The sequence below is a fragment of the Tupaia chinensis genome, unplaced genomic scaffold (assembly GCF_000334495.1).
Source record: "Tupaia chinensis unplaced genomic scaffold, TupChi_1.0 Scaffold000088_1, whole genome shotgun sequence".
Classification (NCBI taxonomy): domain Eukaryota; kingdom Metazoa; phylum Chordata; class Mammalia; order Scandentia; family Tupaiidae; genus Tupaia; species Tupaia belangeri.
Genome location: NW_006159550.1, coordinates 4,253,355 through 4,269,357, shown reverse-complemented (window position 1 = coordinate 4,269,357; position 16,003 = coordinate 4,253,355). Strand labels below are relative to the sequence as shown.

Genomic DNA, 16,003 nt, shown 5'->3' with positions numbered 1-16,003 from the left:
TGGGAAAACTAAGAGATTAATGAAAAAATAAGAGATTTGGCTGTGATATAAGAATCTCAAGTTTAAAATTTTCTCTGTTCTTTCAGCAGATGGTATTCAAGGGTCTTTTAAAAGAGTTATTTATTTATTTTTACTTATTATTTTTTTTCTCATTTGTTATAGAGCATGTGTGCACACCAGAAATAGAGAGAGAGAGAGAGAGAGAGAACATGAAAAGGCAGGGCACCAGGTCTGGGACTCGAACCACAGTAGGCCATGTGGGAGTCCAGTGCTTTAACCACCACTCCACCTCCTGGCACCCCATTTAAGAATTATATATTTAATTTGATTTATTATTGTTATTTTCTAATTTGCTATAGAAGTATCCGAGGGTCTTAAAAGCCTGTTTTCTGTGTTCATTTTCTCTGTTTCAAATCTTTAACAGGTTGAGTTACACATCCCGAGATATATTTTGAAGTGTTTTTTTAATTGCTTATATAAATGTTGTTTGTGGAAATAGTGAAAAGCTGTCTGGAAACAAAGGATAGCATTATTGCTCAAATCAAAATCATATTTTATTCCTTGGTAAAATATAAATGCTAAATTTAAAAACTAAAGTTGTTTCTTGTTTGAAAACTTTTTAAAAAATTTGTAAACAAATCTATATCTAGGTTCTAAGGGATTAAAGAATTTAGATTAAGAATGAAAAACGAAGCAATCTGGCAGTCATATTAGTTAACACACACAAACGCTTTGAACATCTTAGGAATACTCGATCACTAATCTAAATTATTTAATAATGTAAAAATAATCTTAAAATTTATTCAGTAACTGTTCATCTAAAAATCTAAAATTTTAACACATGAAAAAATGATGGCAGCTGTTTACTCAAAATATTTTTTCAGGGCCAGCAGGTGTCATAATGGTTACAGTGCTGGGCATGGCTGACCATGATTCAAGTCCTGGACCTGGTGGCTTGAAAATCACACCAGGATGGGGCTGGCAGGTAGTGTGGTGGTTAAGGGCTCTGGACTCCCACATGGCTGAATGTAGTTTGAGTCCTAGACCTGGCAGCTTGCTTTCTCACTTTCCCTCTCACTCTTTCTCTCTGTCCCTCTCTAGTCAAATTAAAATAAATAAATAAAGCTAAATAGAATAATTCTTTTAAAAAAAAATCACACCAGGCATGTACGTGTGTGCCCAAAATCCAGAAAGGAGAATGGAGGATAAGGGATTGTTCTGGACCATTCCCTGTGGGGAGTGATTTTTCACACTCTCTGTCTCTGTCTTCTCCAGCAAGTGTTCACTCCCGGGACCAGCAGTTAGCATAATGACTGTGTCTCTGGACTCCCATGTAGTCAACCACGGTTCGAGTCCTGGACCTCGTGGCTTAAACTCACGCCGGGTGCATGTGCATGCGTGCCCAAGATTCTCAGAGGAGAATGGAGGAGAAGGGATTGTGGTGTGGCCATCTCCCATGGGGGTGATTTCTTGCTTTCTGTCTGTCTGTCTTTCTCTGTCTTTCTGGCAAGTGCACGCACCCTATAGCAAAAAAATCTCTCCAAAACAAGAAAAAAAAGTGTTCACTCCCTATGGCAATAAATAAATAAATAAATAAATAAGTAAAATTGAAAAATTCCTCTCAACTAAGTTGTTCAAGAGAATGGAAAACACTTGCAAAGTTTAGATATGATTGTCATGGGAATATGAGCACATAGTTGATCCATAGGCTGCAAACAGATAATTACTTCGGTACTTTCTTTCAAAAAACAGGTTGTTTTGAGAACCAGCAGTTGACGTAATGGCTATGTCGCTGGACTCCCATGTAGTCGACCGCGGTTCGCGTCCCGGACCCGGTGGCTTAAAACTCACGCCGGGCGCGTGTGTGTGTGTGCCCAAGATCCCGAGAGGAGAATGGAGGAGAAGGGACTGCGGCGTGACCATCTCCCCTGGGGGGTGATTTCTCGCTTTCTGTCTCTATGTCTCTCTCTTGTCTGTCTGGCGAGCGCACGCGCCCTATAGCGGAAAAAAAAAAAAAAAACTCTCCAAAAATCAGGTTGTTTTGCAGTGTACTTCCGTTTTCTGGCTACTTTGTGCAAGTGCTAGAACATATCACTAGGATTGCTTTCTCCCTTCCCACCATTACCCATCAAAGAGAAGTTGAATGGCCGTTTCAGGCAGAGGGTGGAGTGTCTGGGCAAAATGATAGAACAGGAGCACAATCTGAATTGTGCTAATGGCAGAGGCAAGCTACATGGTAGACATGGGTCCTTCGGAATATTTTATGTTACAAATTATATAATGCCTGCTCGCGGCACCCAACTTCAGCATCACGGAAGAGTGCGACGTGGAAAGCAAAGCCCCTCGTCGTCCCACTCCCCAATAACCGCTATTAACAATTTCTTAAATATTCTCCCAGGAATTTTCTGTGCATGTGTAAGCATGGGAAATCTTTATAAAACCCAAGGAGATCCACAGGTTACACTGATTTTTTAACTTTTACGTTTGTTTAAGACAAGGTCTTTCTATGCAATGGTGCTTCTGCCTCAGCCCTTCCAGAAGCTGGGACCACACATGCGCCCTCATGTCTGGCTTTTAGTTGATCTGAGAATTGAACCCGGACCTCCCATGTGGACTTAGCCTGCCGAGTAGCCATGTTAACCAACATGTGCAACTTTTACATTCTTACACTGTGTTATCCCCACAGCCGCTCAGACACCCGGGATTACCGACGTGCCATGATCCAAAGCCGGGCCTTTCTGTGTGACTCATGTCGGGCAGCGCTCCCAAAGCCTGTGCCATCCTGACTGGGCCTGCTTTTATACTTAAGAAGCATAGCTTGAACGTTTTCTCGTGGCGCTATGAAGAGATCTTCATTCTTTTCAGTAGTGGAACTTCTTTTTCTGGATTTACAATAACTTATCTAACCAGTGTCTGTGAGCTAGTCAGTCTCTGCAGGTAGCCTAACGAGTAGAGATGTTCCATTCCTCTTCATGTAAAGATTCCAGAATCTTCCACATGGGCTGTGCTTTATCCAAATAATTTATAAATAGTGTCTCCCATGATAAGGTGAAAGGTAATGTTAAAAGTGAGGCATGGCTTGGGACCGGCAGTTAGCTTAATGGCTATGTTGCTGGACTCCCATGTAGTCACCCGCGGTTCAAGTCCTGGACCTAGTGGCTTAAACTCACGCTGGGCACGGGTGTGCGCATGCCCAAGATCCTGAGAGGAGAGTGGAGAAGGGATTGTGGTGTGGCCATCCCCTCTGGGGGGTGATTTCTCCCTCTCTGTCTCTCTTTCTGGTGAGCGCACGTACCCTATAGCAAAAAAAAAAAAAAAAAAAAACCCCCAAAAAAAAACCCCCCCAAAAAAAAAAAAAAAAAAAAACCCCCAAAAAAAAACCCCCCCAAAAAAAAAAAAAAAAAAAAACCCCCAAAAAAAAACCCCCCCAAAAAAAAAAAAAAAAAAAAACCCCCAAAAAAAAACCCCCCCAAAAAAAAAAAAAAAAAAAAACCCCCAAAAAAAAACCCCCCCAAAAAAAAAAAAAAAAAAAAACCCCCAAAAAAAAACCCCCCCAAAAAAAAAAAAAAAAAAAAACCCCCAAAAAAAAACCCCCCCAAAAAAAAAAAAAAAAAAATGGTGAGGCATGACTTCATGCCATGAGAAAAGCTATCTGTCATCTATATATTGAGCACACAAATGGGTGAAAATAACCATGGTGCTTACAGTGTTGAAGTAGCTAGAAAAGGAGGGTGTGAGAGTGACCAGACTAGCCAGCTCTCAGGCAGGGACATTATGACTGTAATTCCCGTGTTTGTTCCAAGCCACCAACTCAGCTGAACGAAATGCAGAACAAATTTTCTCTCATGGCTTCGATGCTATTTATTAAGGTAATTGACATAGATGTATGCCTCCCATGCATGATTCAGTTAGTCTACCTAGCGTAGTGAACAAGAGACCAGAAGAAGTTCACGGTAATTAATGTCAGTTAAATTCCTGTTTTCTCTATTTCAGATTGTCAGACCAATCCTTCAACCCTCATTCATGGGTTAAATAATGCAGTCAAGGAGAAGGGTCCAATCAAAACTAATCAGACTTCGCCTTTGAATTCTACTAATTTAGGGTTTTTAGAAGCCAGACAAAATACATAATACTGAAATATTTAAGAGAATGTAAGAAGTTCTGTGTTAACAGTTCTTTAAAGATAAGTCTCTGCTCATTTATCTTATTTAAAAGCGATTATTTATTTAATTTGATTTACTTTTTTTGGGGGGGAAGAGATTTTCACTGTAGGGCGCGTGCGCTCACCAGACAGACAGAGAGAGACATAGACACAGAAAGCGAGAAATCACCCCCCAGGGGGGTTGGTCACGCTGCAGTCCCTTCTCCTACATTCTCCTCTCGGGATCTTGGGCACACACGCACACGCGCCCGGCGTGAGTTTTAAGCCACCGGGTCCGGGACGTGAACCGCGGTCGACTACGTGGGAGTCCAGTGACATAGCCATTACGCTAACTGTTGATTCCCGATTTACTGTTTATTTTAAAATTTGCTGTTGGTCATGTGTTTTCACCAGAAAGAAAGAGAGAGAAAGTGAGAAAGCAAGCCACAAGGTCCGGGACTCAGACCATGGTTGGCCACGTGGAGTCCAGTGCCCTAACCACCACACCACCTGCTGGGCTCTGCTCATTCATCTCAATCACATTATCTCTCACATACTAGGAAGACAGTGAAATGAGCACTAACGAACTCTGCTATTTGAATAGGAGGTGGGAGTATGCTTGGACCGTGATAGCTCTCTCTGCACAGATTTAGTGAACAGACTCCAGGCAAGTCACAGTGGCATGGTGGTAAATTCTCTGCCATGCTGAAGCTGCATGGGACAGTCCTGGGTTTGCAACTGGAGTTTTCCCTGCAGATGGTGGGTTGGGGGGTGTACATGCCTGGGATCCTGGCTGGCTGAGCCTCGGAGTGGATCACAGCATGAGGACACTGTTGGGCATGCTTCCACTCTTTGTCTCTCATGGAAGAAATAAGTAAGTAAACTTTAAAATAAATAAATAAATAAAAATTGGTTATGCCTGGCAATCGCTTGGTTTTCCCCCTCAATAGCTGATGAATAATTTCATGTACTATTTTTTAAAAAAGAATTGATCCTATGGAACTACCCATGGAGTGGGTTTATGCTTTTTCCTTCTCTGTCCTTTCCAGATACTAGAACAAGTATCCTGGGTAGGAAATGATCATGCTTCCTCTGTAGGTTTCAAAGTATCCGGCTTCCCTGTTTAGAGCTTAAAGCAACCTCTCAAGAAGGCAGAACATGCCTTTGAGATTAACCATCGCGTTTGAAACCCACAACTCCAGAAGTAGGTACACGTCCTTCTTTCCAGGGTTCGAAACGAAAACTGGCTCAGGTCATATGTCACATTCAATTACTGTTTTGCTAGTGAGTGGAAGATGTGAGGTTTGAGCCCAGGTGGCCTTACCAAAGGTCCACTTTCCGTGTACTTCAATTTCTTTTAATTCTTTTTTTTTTTTTTTTGAGATGTTTTTGCTATAGGGAGCGTGCGCTCACCAGACAGACAGAGAGAGACATAGAGATAGAAAGTTTGAAGTCACCCCCCAGGGGGGATGGCCATGCCACAATCCCTTCTCCTCCATTCTCCTCTCGGGATCTTGGGCATGCACGCACACGCGCCGGGCGTGAGTTTAAGCCATTGGGTCCAGGACGCAACCACAGGGGGGTCCAGCAACATAGCCGTTATGCCAACTGCTGGTCCCCGTGTACTTCAGTTTTTAACTCTGGCTGCCTTTTAGAAAGGTCAGGGAAAGGGACCAGCAGATGGTGTCTCTCTGGTGAGTGTATGCGCCTTATAGCAAAAAACTCTCCAAAAAAAAAGAAAAAAAGAAAGATCAGGGACAATCTTTGAAAATCTATCAATGTGCAAAACTGTCTAAAAATTCTGATTTAATTCTGAGTGGAGTCTGGGTGTTGGTATTTTAATAAAGCTTTACAGATGATTCTAATGAACTCTGTTGCAGTACCTCTTAAATAGGATGGATGTTATTTTATTTATTTATTTTTTGAGAGGTTTTTGCTATAGGTTGCATGCGCTCACCAGAGAGAGAGACAGAAAGCAATAAATCATCCCCCCCACCCCCAGTGGGGATGGCCATGCCATAATCACTTCTCCTCCATTCTCTCAGGATCTTGGACATGCACGCACATGTGCCTAGCGTTAGTTTAAGCTGCCAGGTCTGGGACTTGAACCACGGTCAGCTCCATGGGAGTCCAGTGACAAAGCCATTACACCAACTACTGGTCCAGGATGAACATTATTTTAAATAATAAAATGAGGCAATGGAGATTAGACAATGTACCCCATAATAAAAAATGAACAGTGAAAGATTTGGGCAAATGTAGTCATGTTCATTTTGTGTGTGTGTCTATTTCAGTAGGAATCTTTTAAACTTTACTATCTGAAATAATGTTTAATAACATTGTGCATCCACAAAAGATCTAAATATTTAACTATGTCAAAAAAAAAAGAGAAAAAAACAGCACTATAATCTATCAATGAGTGCTTGCATGGTGCCACCCACTTTATATGCATAACTTAGTTCTCACAACAGTTGGGTACACTGTCATCTCTGTTTTACCAGCTGAGAAGTAGAAGCCCAAGTAAGTGACGAAGCTGGAATTTGATCTAAGGATGTCAGAGGCCTGCCATAAATCCTTAATCCTGCACAAAATCACATTGAATTGAGGCATGCCCGCAGCCATTACTTGTGGAAGGTACGGTTCTTAATGTCATCTCTTCAAGAAGGAGATGTCATTACAGAAATGTCTCACTCCCTCTCTTCCTTTCCCCTTCCTGATCCTCCCACTGCCATCTTCCTCTTAAGAACCCATGACTTGCTTGGTCCGTATACACAAAGCATTGCTCGTTGACATTAGGATCTCTAAGTGGGAGGATGGAGGAGCAAGTCGGTGGTTTTCAGCAGGTGTCCACTTAAGGAGCTGTTCCTAAGCGAACACGAAGTCACACTGGCCTCACACATGAAGGGGCTTGAGAAGTTTATGGAAGTTATATCTTACGGAAAAAACCCTATGTACAGAGTTCAAAAGTATTTTGCAACAAAATAAACTTGTACTTTGGTTTCATTTTCCACAAACTTTGTGAAGTCCATTTGTAGTCTATCACCTAACACTCCAGTGAAATACTCCATCAGGCAGGGCAGACCTGAACCGGAGCCGCAGGTCAGGACGGTTCTGTGTATGAGGAACAAAACTCCCATAACTTCAGGGAAGGTGTGAAAACATGACTTAGGATTTTGTAATGTTGATGAAAATATGAGAACTAGTCTCATATTCTTTTGTCTATCTTTGATCTGTTAGCTGATTAACATTCTGCCGATCACCTATCTGCCTGTTATCTATCTTTTAACTGTCTATCAGTTATCTACTTATCTCTCTCCCTCTTAATGTTTTTGCCATAAGGTGTGTGTTATTCACCAGAGAGAGACAGAGAGGAGGAGTGAGAAATCACCTTGTGGGAGGCGTTGGCCATGCCACAGTAATTCCTTCCCTTCCATTCTCCTCCTGGAATTTTGGGCATGTATGCATATGCATCTCGCATGATTTTCAAGCTGCCAGATCTGGGACTTGAATTGTGGTCGGCCATATTGGAATCTAGCACTTTAACCACTACGCCACCTGCTGGCCCCATCCATCTTTTAACTGACTTTTGCCTGAATTTGAGGTGAAAGTGTTAGATTTATAGGATAAGTTTGTCTTCTCTATCAATTTTTCACGAAAACTCACCTAAATTCTGGCCAAGTGTACATTGACACCACTTATTTTTGTGAACTAATTATATTGCTGTCATTAAGGATTTTGGTGATGGGAAGTCATTGATTCTACCAAAATAAAAGTATCTCTGAACTCTAATTTTCAGTTTTTTAAATAATATTGTCTCATTTCTCCTAATTCAATTTAAAATTGAATTAAATAAAGGGTATCTTTTATCTTCCTTTACTGTTTTCAGTTAAATTTTTTCCTGTCCCAAATGGCATTTTAAACACATGACCATGGAGACAGTCTTGGAACTGAAGAAAAATCTCTTCTTTACCTAGTAGCTTGAATTGTCACAAAACATTAATCTTATTTGTATATGTGTTAGGAATGTAGAACCAACTACAATTTATTCCTAAGTATCTCTGTTAACTTTTACAAATAAATAATTCATTTATGGGGCTAGCCCATGGCCTGATGGTTAAGGGATCTGGATTCCATGTGGCTGACGACTAATTTCAAGTCTTTGCCCTAGTGATTTGTAGAATACACCAGGTGTGTGTGTGTGTGTGTGTGTGTGTGTGTGTGTGCGCGCACGCGTACTCCCCAAACCCCAACACAATGGAGAAATGGAAGAAAAAGGATTTGGGGATGCCCACCTTCCGCTGGAGGGTGTTTTTTTCCTCTCCCTCTTTCTCTCTCTCTTTGTCTCTCTGAAGAGTACATACCCCCTCTGGCAATAAAAAAAAATCTGTGATGTCTAGACCTTATGGGTGTATGGTTAGGAAGCTAAGTGGCGATTTGGTGATATGAATCACCATGATCTTCCACAAAGTACTTACTGCTTTGGAACATCAAAAGGAACATTTAGTAGAACAGTGGGTTTTTGTTTTTCCTTCTGTCATTTGTTGTGTTTTGCCTGGAGCCTGAACTTCCAGTAGTACCATATATCTTGTATCTTGTACGGCCACCTCTCCACTCCTACTTCCCTCTTCTCAATGGCCACTTTGAATCAAGGGGATGAGACATAGTCATTGTTCAAACAGATGATACCATCTCCTCTGAGAGCCCAGCAGTGTAGAAAACTGGGTTGAATCTGTCGAGAGGGAGGACAAGTGGGGTGAGTGCTAGAATTCAAGACAGCAGTCAGAATATGACTGAAGATTTTTGTGCATTAAGACCTTGGAAAGTTTTATCATCTATTCACATACCTCTTCCTTCAATATCTCTTGATATTTTTTCCTTTCCATTTGATGGGAAAGGTTGAAGGTGAGGCGTCATGCTGCTTCCTGGTTATTCGTTTAAAGTTGGCACATTATACTAATACCACGTCACCATAAGGGCTCAAATTATGTTTATGACCAGATAATTGGAAGAGTATGCTCTGAACCAGTAGGTATTACTTAAGTTTAAGAAAAACTACTGTTGTAGTGTATAGTGATTAAAAAAAAGACTTTGTGAGCTCCTTCTACTGGAGTTTCCAGGAGCAATAAATGAGACTTTTTTTTTTTTTTAAAGAATAATTAACTTATTACTATTATTTTAACTTGAGAGAAAGAGAAAGTGAGAAATCCAGCTGCCAGGTCTGGACTTGAACTGCTATAGGCCATGTAGGAGTCCAGCACCTTATCCACCATGCCACCTGCTGGCCCCTGAGACCCTCTTTCATTTTCTGATTTTGTTTTTACTTTATTACTCAAAAAGCTCATAGACAACTGTGGCTTTAGATTTGCTGTCAGATGAGTTTGCTAATATTGTGTGCCTCTATACTTTGGTCTTGGGACAACCTATTAGAGGCAAGAGACCTGTTTAAACCCTCTCTTGTGAATGAGGCAAAGAGGGAAAAGGTCAAATTCCTACAAGTAAGTGGAGGGCTGTGGGTGTCGGAATCCTGCCAGGCACCACTTAGAATTTCTCCTCTTAGCGGTCAAGGGTCATTAGCATGGACACTGGAGGCCCAGTGTAAAGCTCCACCCACGTCCTGTGTCAGGACCAGCCTGTTTTGGCAGGGTGGGTGATATTGGTGTTTCTTGGAGTTGTTTTCAGACTGAGAACCCAAACAAAGGGATCTAAATAAGGTCGGAGACTAATTCTATTTTATATTTAAACCAGTACACAGACACTTCTTTTTTAAAAAAATTACATGATTTTTATTCATTCATTTTAATTTGACTAGACACACACACACATACACAGAGAGACAGAGAGAGAGAGAGGGAGGAGGAAGGAAAGTGAGAAAGCAAGCAATCAGGTTCGAATTTGAACTGAGATTAGCAATCTTGGGGGTTCAGCACCCTGAGCACCAACCCACCTGCTGGTCCTGAGACACTGCTTTTTCTTTTCCTTTCACTTATTTTTCTCCCTTTTTGCTTTTCTTCTCTTTTCCTCTACCTTTGGATCCCTCCCTCCTCTCCTCTCTTCCTTCCTCTCTGTTCTCCCTTCTCTTCCCTACTTCCTTTCTTCCTTCCATCCTTTCCATGAAATTAGCCCAGAATCTTATTTATTTATTTATTCATTTATTTAGATTCTTGCTATAGGGTACATGTGCTCACTGGAGAGACAGAGAGATAGAAAGCAAGAACTCACCCTGCAGGGAGGATAGCCATGTCAGAATCCCTTCTCCATTCTCCCCTCTTGATTTTGAGCATGCACACATGCCCAGCTCATTTCAAGCCACCAGGTCCAGGGCTCGAACTGTGTTCAAACACATGGAAGTTCAGTGCCTTAACCATTGTGCCACCTGCTGGCTCCAGAATGATCTTCGAAGAAGTGACAAGTTGAAAGAGTTGCTAGATGCTATTCAAGTTTGGTTTTCATGCTCAGCATCTTACTCTTCATCTTGTCCCTACTTTCCCAAACAACTTCAAGTCTCTCTGGAGCTGCGTCCTGGCGTGTAGGGGGCTCATAGTCATGCTACAGAATGGCTGCCCTGTTAGAACCGTCGCCTCCTGATTTCTCCTCACAGCCCCTCTTCTCCAGTGGCTCGGAAGCCTTAAGTTGCCGAGTCTCCGTTTTGTTTCCTCGCAACATTCCCCGCCTGAGAAGTGCCCCATGCTCTGCTGCTGGTTTCATTTCATGACGTGTGAATGAGGCTGTCTTTGCAATCAGTCCCTTTCATACTGATGTCTGAAAGGCTAAGGGCTCCCTCAGTTGTGGTTTCTTACCCATACTGCATTGCAGCTTAAATTGCAGCTGCCACTGTTGTCCAGCAGGTGCTTAATTTCAACACATCATTATGTGGAATCTTAGGACATGAAGGAAGGGTACCGGGTCCTATTTAACAGCGCTTAAGAGACCAAGGAGAGTGGACTAGAAGACACAGAACCTGTGCTTCAGAAGTCGGCACAGACTAGATGTTAACTCACGTAAAGATCAAATCGCGCGGTAGCAAAGAAGCAAGGCAGGGGTCAGCGGAGAAGTCTGCCATTATCTTCAGAGGTTTTATGAAATGTTCTTGTATTTGTTGAGTAGTGAGAACAAATCTATACGGATACTTTGTCATTCTTAGGACGTATTCTTTAAAATATTAGTCTGGGTGCAAAGACCTTGTTACTGCTGTCAGGAATTTTTATGCAGCACAAGTCCTGTGACTGGATAGTTTTCATCTTTCTATAGTCTGGGAAACGGATTATTTAAATCATGTTTAAAAACTTTTAATACATAAAGCCTCAGAGTAGCATGTTAATTGGCAGCTTCATGAGTAATTACAAATTGCCAAAGTTAATGAATAATATAATGGGTAAGAGATTATTTTGGTACTTGTAGAACTATGGCATGCATTTAAAATCTACGCTAGTTGATTCTTGAATGAAATTTTCTCAAAATAATATCAAAGCAAAGTTTTGTTAGTGAACTATTTTATATTTCCGTATGTAGGAGTAAGCAAATGCTACTACTATCTGAACATTTGCTATTTATTTCTTTTCTTGGTTTTACAGTACAAATTTAAACCTCATAAAGATTATTATCATTTATAAGATTTTATATATACAAATGTTCCTATTATGCAATAAGCATTGCTCTTCTATATAACAAATTGAGGGGAAAAAAAGGGCAGGTTAAAAAAACAGAATATTTTAGACTAGATCAGTAAAAATATGAAGTGTTAGGACCAGCAGTTAGTGTAATCGACTGTGGTTCGTGTCCCGGACCCGGTGGCTTAAAACTCACGCTGGGCGCGTGTGCGTGCGTGCCCAAGATCCCGGGAGGAAAATGGAGGAGAAGGGATTGCGGCGTGGCCATCCCCCCGGGGGGTGATTTCTTGCTTTCTGTCTCTCTGTCTCTCTCTTGTCTGTCTGGCGAGTGCACATGCCCTATAGCAAAAGCCTGTCCAAAAAAAAAAAAAAAAGTTTGCTTGGTTTCGTTTATTATTTATTTATTCCTAATTTGCCAGAGGAAGTGTGTGCTTACCAGAGAGAGAGAGAGATGGGTCGAAGAAATGAGAAAGAACACCCCCCCCCCCCGAACAGAGGGGGCTGTCCCCCCCCCCCCCCCCCGCAGAGAGTGGTCTTGCAGCAATCCTTTCTCCCCCATTTCTGACTCCTTTTGAGATTTAGGGCATGCGTGCGCACACCCCTGGCATGTTTTGAAAGCTGTGTCTGGGACTCTCACCGCGCAGTCGGCCATATGGGATCAACCACTATGTTACCAGCTGGCCTGATTTTATTTATTTTAATGAGTGTCATGCTCAAGAGTTAATTCCAAATTAGAATTCTGTAAATTTATTAAACATGAAATGGTATCTAAAAAGTGCGAAAGTGGCAAAGATGATGTCTGAGATTGAAATCAGGATTTCCTGGGGGTTGTAGGTTTAAGATTCCAGAAACAACCTCAAGTAACATCTGTCCAGCACTCGAACTGAGACTGAGCAGCACTGATAATTGAGTAGCACTGGTATCTGAATTTCAGTATTTTACACACACACATGAATCAATGAATCATATTTCTTTTTTTACACTACATGGAAACATTTCTTTTTTCTTCTTCTCACAGGAGGCCAAGGTTTGTGGAACCTCTAAAGATATTTGCAATTCCACCCATCAACATAGAATTGGAGAGGCGTGTGCCTGGTGTTCTGTGTGTGTGTTCCAGAGCAAGGGTCTCATGGTAGACGGGGAGCAACATGTTCTCTGAAGGCAAAATTTGGCTCCGATCATTCCTTGGCACCTTTTTTCTCTTTGGGTAATATTCATTTCTTGTCTTTCCTAGAAGTGATTTTTTTCTACTTGGTTGAGCTAACCTTTGTCCACCTCAAATTCAAAATGTCTGAGACTAATAAAAAGGCCAACTTTTGGTTGTTGGTGCCAACTTTTGTTATTCTCACTTTCCTGAGAGCAGTTGAGATTTGGATATACTATTGACCCCTTCTTAAAAGAATAGGAGCTCCGGGGCTGGCAGGTGTTGTGGTGGTTAAGGGCGCCGGACTTCCACGTGGCTGACTGCAGTTTGAGTTCCAGACCTGGAGGCTGCTTTCTCACTTTCTCTCTCTCTCTCTCTCTCTCTGGTCAAATTAAAATAAATAAATAAAGTTTAATAATTTTTTTTTTGAGAGATTTTCGCTATAGGGCATGTGCGGCACCAGACAGACAGAGAGAGACAGAGAGACAGAAAGCGAGAAATCACCCCCCAGAGGGGATGGTCATGCCGCAATCCCTTCTCCTCCATTCTCCTCTCGGGATCTTGGGCACGCACGCACATGCGCCCAGAGTGAGTTTCAAGTCACTGGGTCCGGGACGCGAACCGCGGTCGACTACGTGGGAGTCCAGCGACATAGCCATTACGCTAACTGCTGGTTCCCATGAATAATTCTTTTTTTTAAAAAAAATAACAGGAGCTCCAAGCTGCAGGAGTGCTGTGTGGAGAAAGGAGACGGGCACCTGAGTGGGCTGGGGCAGGGATGGTCTTGATGCTGACTGCGACAGAGCCCTTAACAGAGCTTGGGTGGGGCTGAGTCCTGAGCGCTGATCAGTGAGCTTCAGAGAAGGGTTGTGTGGTCGGAGAACAGAGCTGGCTCTACCTCACTTTCCCTGTTGCCCTATGCTGGTTAAATCGCTCCTGACTTCATGCCTGTGTATTGCTCTCTGCTCCTTCAATCCCCATTCTTACAATCACCAGATAAAGCCCGACGGCCCGCCATTTGGTCCTGTCCTTCCTCTGTTCCCGACTCCTAAACTCCACTGTACGGTCTCGCTGCCTAATGTGGCAAATTTGAACTCTGCATCTTGGCACTGTTTTATTTCCCTAGTCCTTGACTTCAAGCAGTCCCCTAGGTATAGCCTGACCTACACAGATTTTCTTAGTGGGCTTTTCAAAAGGAATTCCTGGAAGGCAGTGAAACATCAGATACTGCACGCCCATGCTTGGTTCCTGAGGCTCTTTCCACACAGCCCATGACGTGGCATTTCAATGTCTTTGTTTCTCTAGTGCTTGTGCTTACAAAGGAATCCAAAGTACCAAGCTGGAGGTGCCAGACCGTGGCCCAGTAGTGACGCTATGCTCTGTGATGCCGACCATGTGGGAAGGTTCTGGGTTTGCAGCTAGAGGCCTCGCTGAACGCGCCGCGTACACACGTCCACAATCTGGAACTGGCTGAAGCTGGCGTGGATTGTGGCATGAACACGCTAGTGGGGATGTCTGTTTATCTCTATATCTCTCTCATTGAAGAGATAAGTGAACAAAAGTATGGAGTTGCTTCCCAGAGATTCCTTGGGAATTAATGAGCATCTATTTATAATGTGTTTTGAGGTATTATATAAATAAACTATACAAATCAAGACAATTTAAGTAGAAAAGCGACACAAAAGTAGACCTCAAGTGTCATGTTTTTTCCTCGTACTCAATAAAATTTTGTTAAAGAAGCTGGCATTCAAGAATTGTGCCTTGAACCTGAATAAGTGGCAGAGTTGGCAGTGGCATGACTACTTCCTTTGGAGAACGTCACAGTCTTCCATTCATCTGAGCTTGGAATCTCAGCCATCTTGACTTCGACATTTAACTGAGCTCATGGCATCTACCTGGGGTGAAAATTGCTTTGTCCATTCTTGCTGCCACCTTCCCTTTAAAATTTTTGTTTCTCCAGGCTTTCAGATGGTGTGGTGGTTAAGGGCATTGTAATCCCTCGTGGATGACTGTGGTTTGAGTCCTGAACCTGGCAGCTTGCTTTCTCACTTTCTCTCTCTCTCTCTCTCTCTCTCTCTCTCACTCTCTCTCTCTCACTCTCTTGCTCTGTTCCTGTCTGGTCAAATTCAAATAAATAAAGTGAATAAATAAAATTAAATGAAAACATTCTTAAATTTTTCTTTTTTTCTCTTGTCGAGATGATTGAAGTACCCCTTTTGGCCTTCCTGTTCCTGTTTTTATAGTTCTTTATTGTATGGGGGAGGGGGACTTCAAAAAGTTTATAGAAAATGGAATCAGAGTATGAGTTTAGGGCAGTATGGGGTGAGGAGGTTAAGGTGACTGGGTCCCACAGGGCCGACTGCACAGCTTCAGCAGCACAAATACTAAAATTGGAAAGAATAGAGAAGATTAACATGGCCCCTGTGCAAGAATGACTTGCAAATTCACAAAGTGTTCCATATTTTTAAAATGTTGTTTCATCTCATGTGCAAAATAATTTTTCTTTTCAAATAGTTTTTTGATTTTACATTGGAGAACTATAAAATAAAGCAGAGAGCAGAATGTTTTATCGTGATTTTTGCTTCAATGACTTTAGAACAATTAAAAAAATTCTAAACTTAAAAAAATTGAGTTTATGTTGGTGTAAGACATTTTAAAGTTCATAATAATTGTTTTTTTTTAAATTTATTCATTTTCTACATTAATTCACTCTACACCATCACAACACACAAATGAATTTTCCATCCAAAATACACTGTGCATTGGCTCAATCAAGCACATCAACATACATGTTCTCAGCAAATAATTTTCCAATTCTTATGTCCTGCATACCTTGCCTTTTGTTTTGCCATCCTTGATTCCCATCCCCCACCCTCTGCTATGTCCCATCTTCCTCCTACATTGTCCCTGGCATCCACGGTTGCCCTCCATGCCTTCCCCCCCCATTCAATTGTTCTGCCAATGAACTTAATTAGTCTAAATATATCCAATAGCTAGCACAGCTGACATGTACCTATACATGAACCCAAGTCTGACTTTAGGCATAAACCCCAGTGAGTAGAATGAACATACTATAAAGTAGTACCCAGCTGGGCCCATACAGCTCGCTGC

At 42.0% G+C, this 16,003-nt stretch overlaps 1 non-coding gene across 1 annotated transcript; it reads left to right on the top strand.

Annotated features, from left to right (window-relative positions):
* The first annotated feature begins 15,251 nt into the window (after positions 1–15,251).
* On the top strand, positions 15,252–15,358 carry LOC114006826 (U6 spliceosomal RNA). Its single transcript, XR_003548498.1, has one exon. It is a non-coding gene; the product is annotated as a U6 spliceosomal RNA (small nuclear RNA).
* The last annotated feature ends 645 nt before the right edge of the window (positions 15,359–16,003 follow it).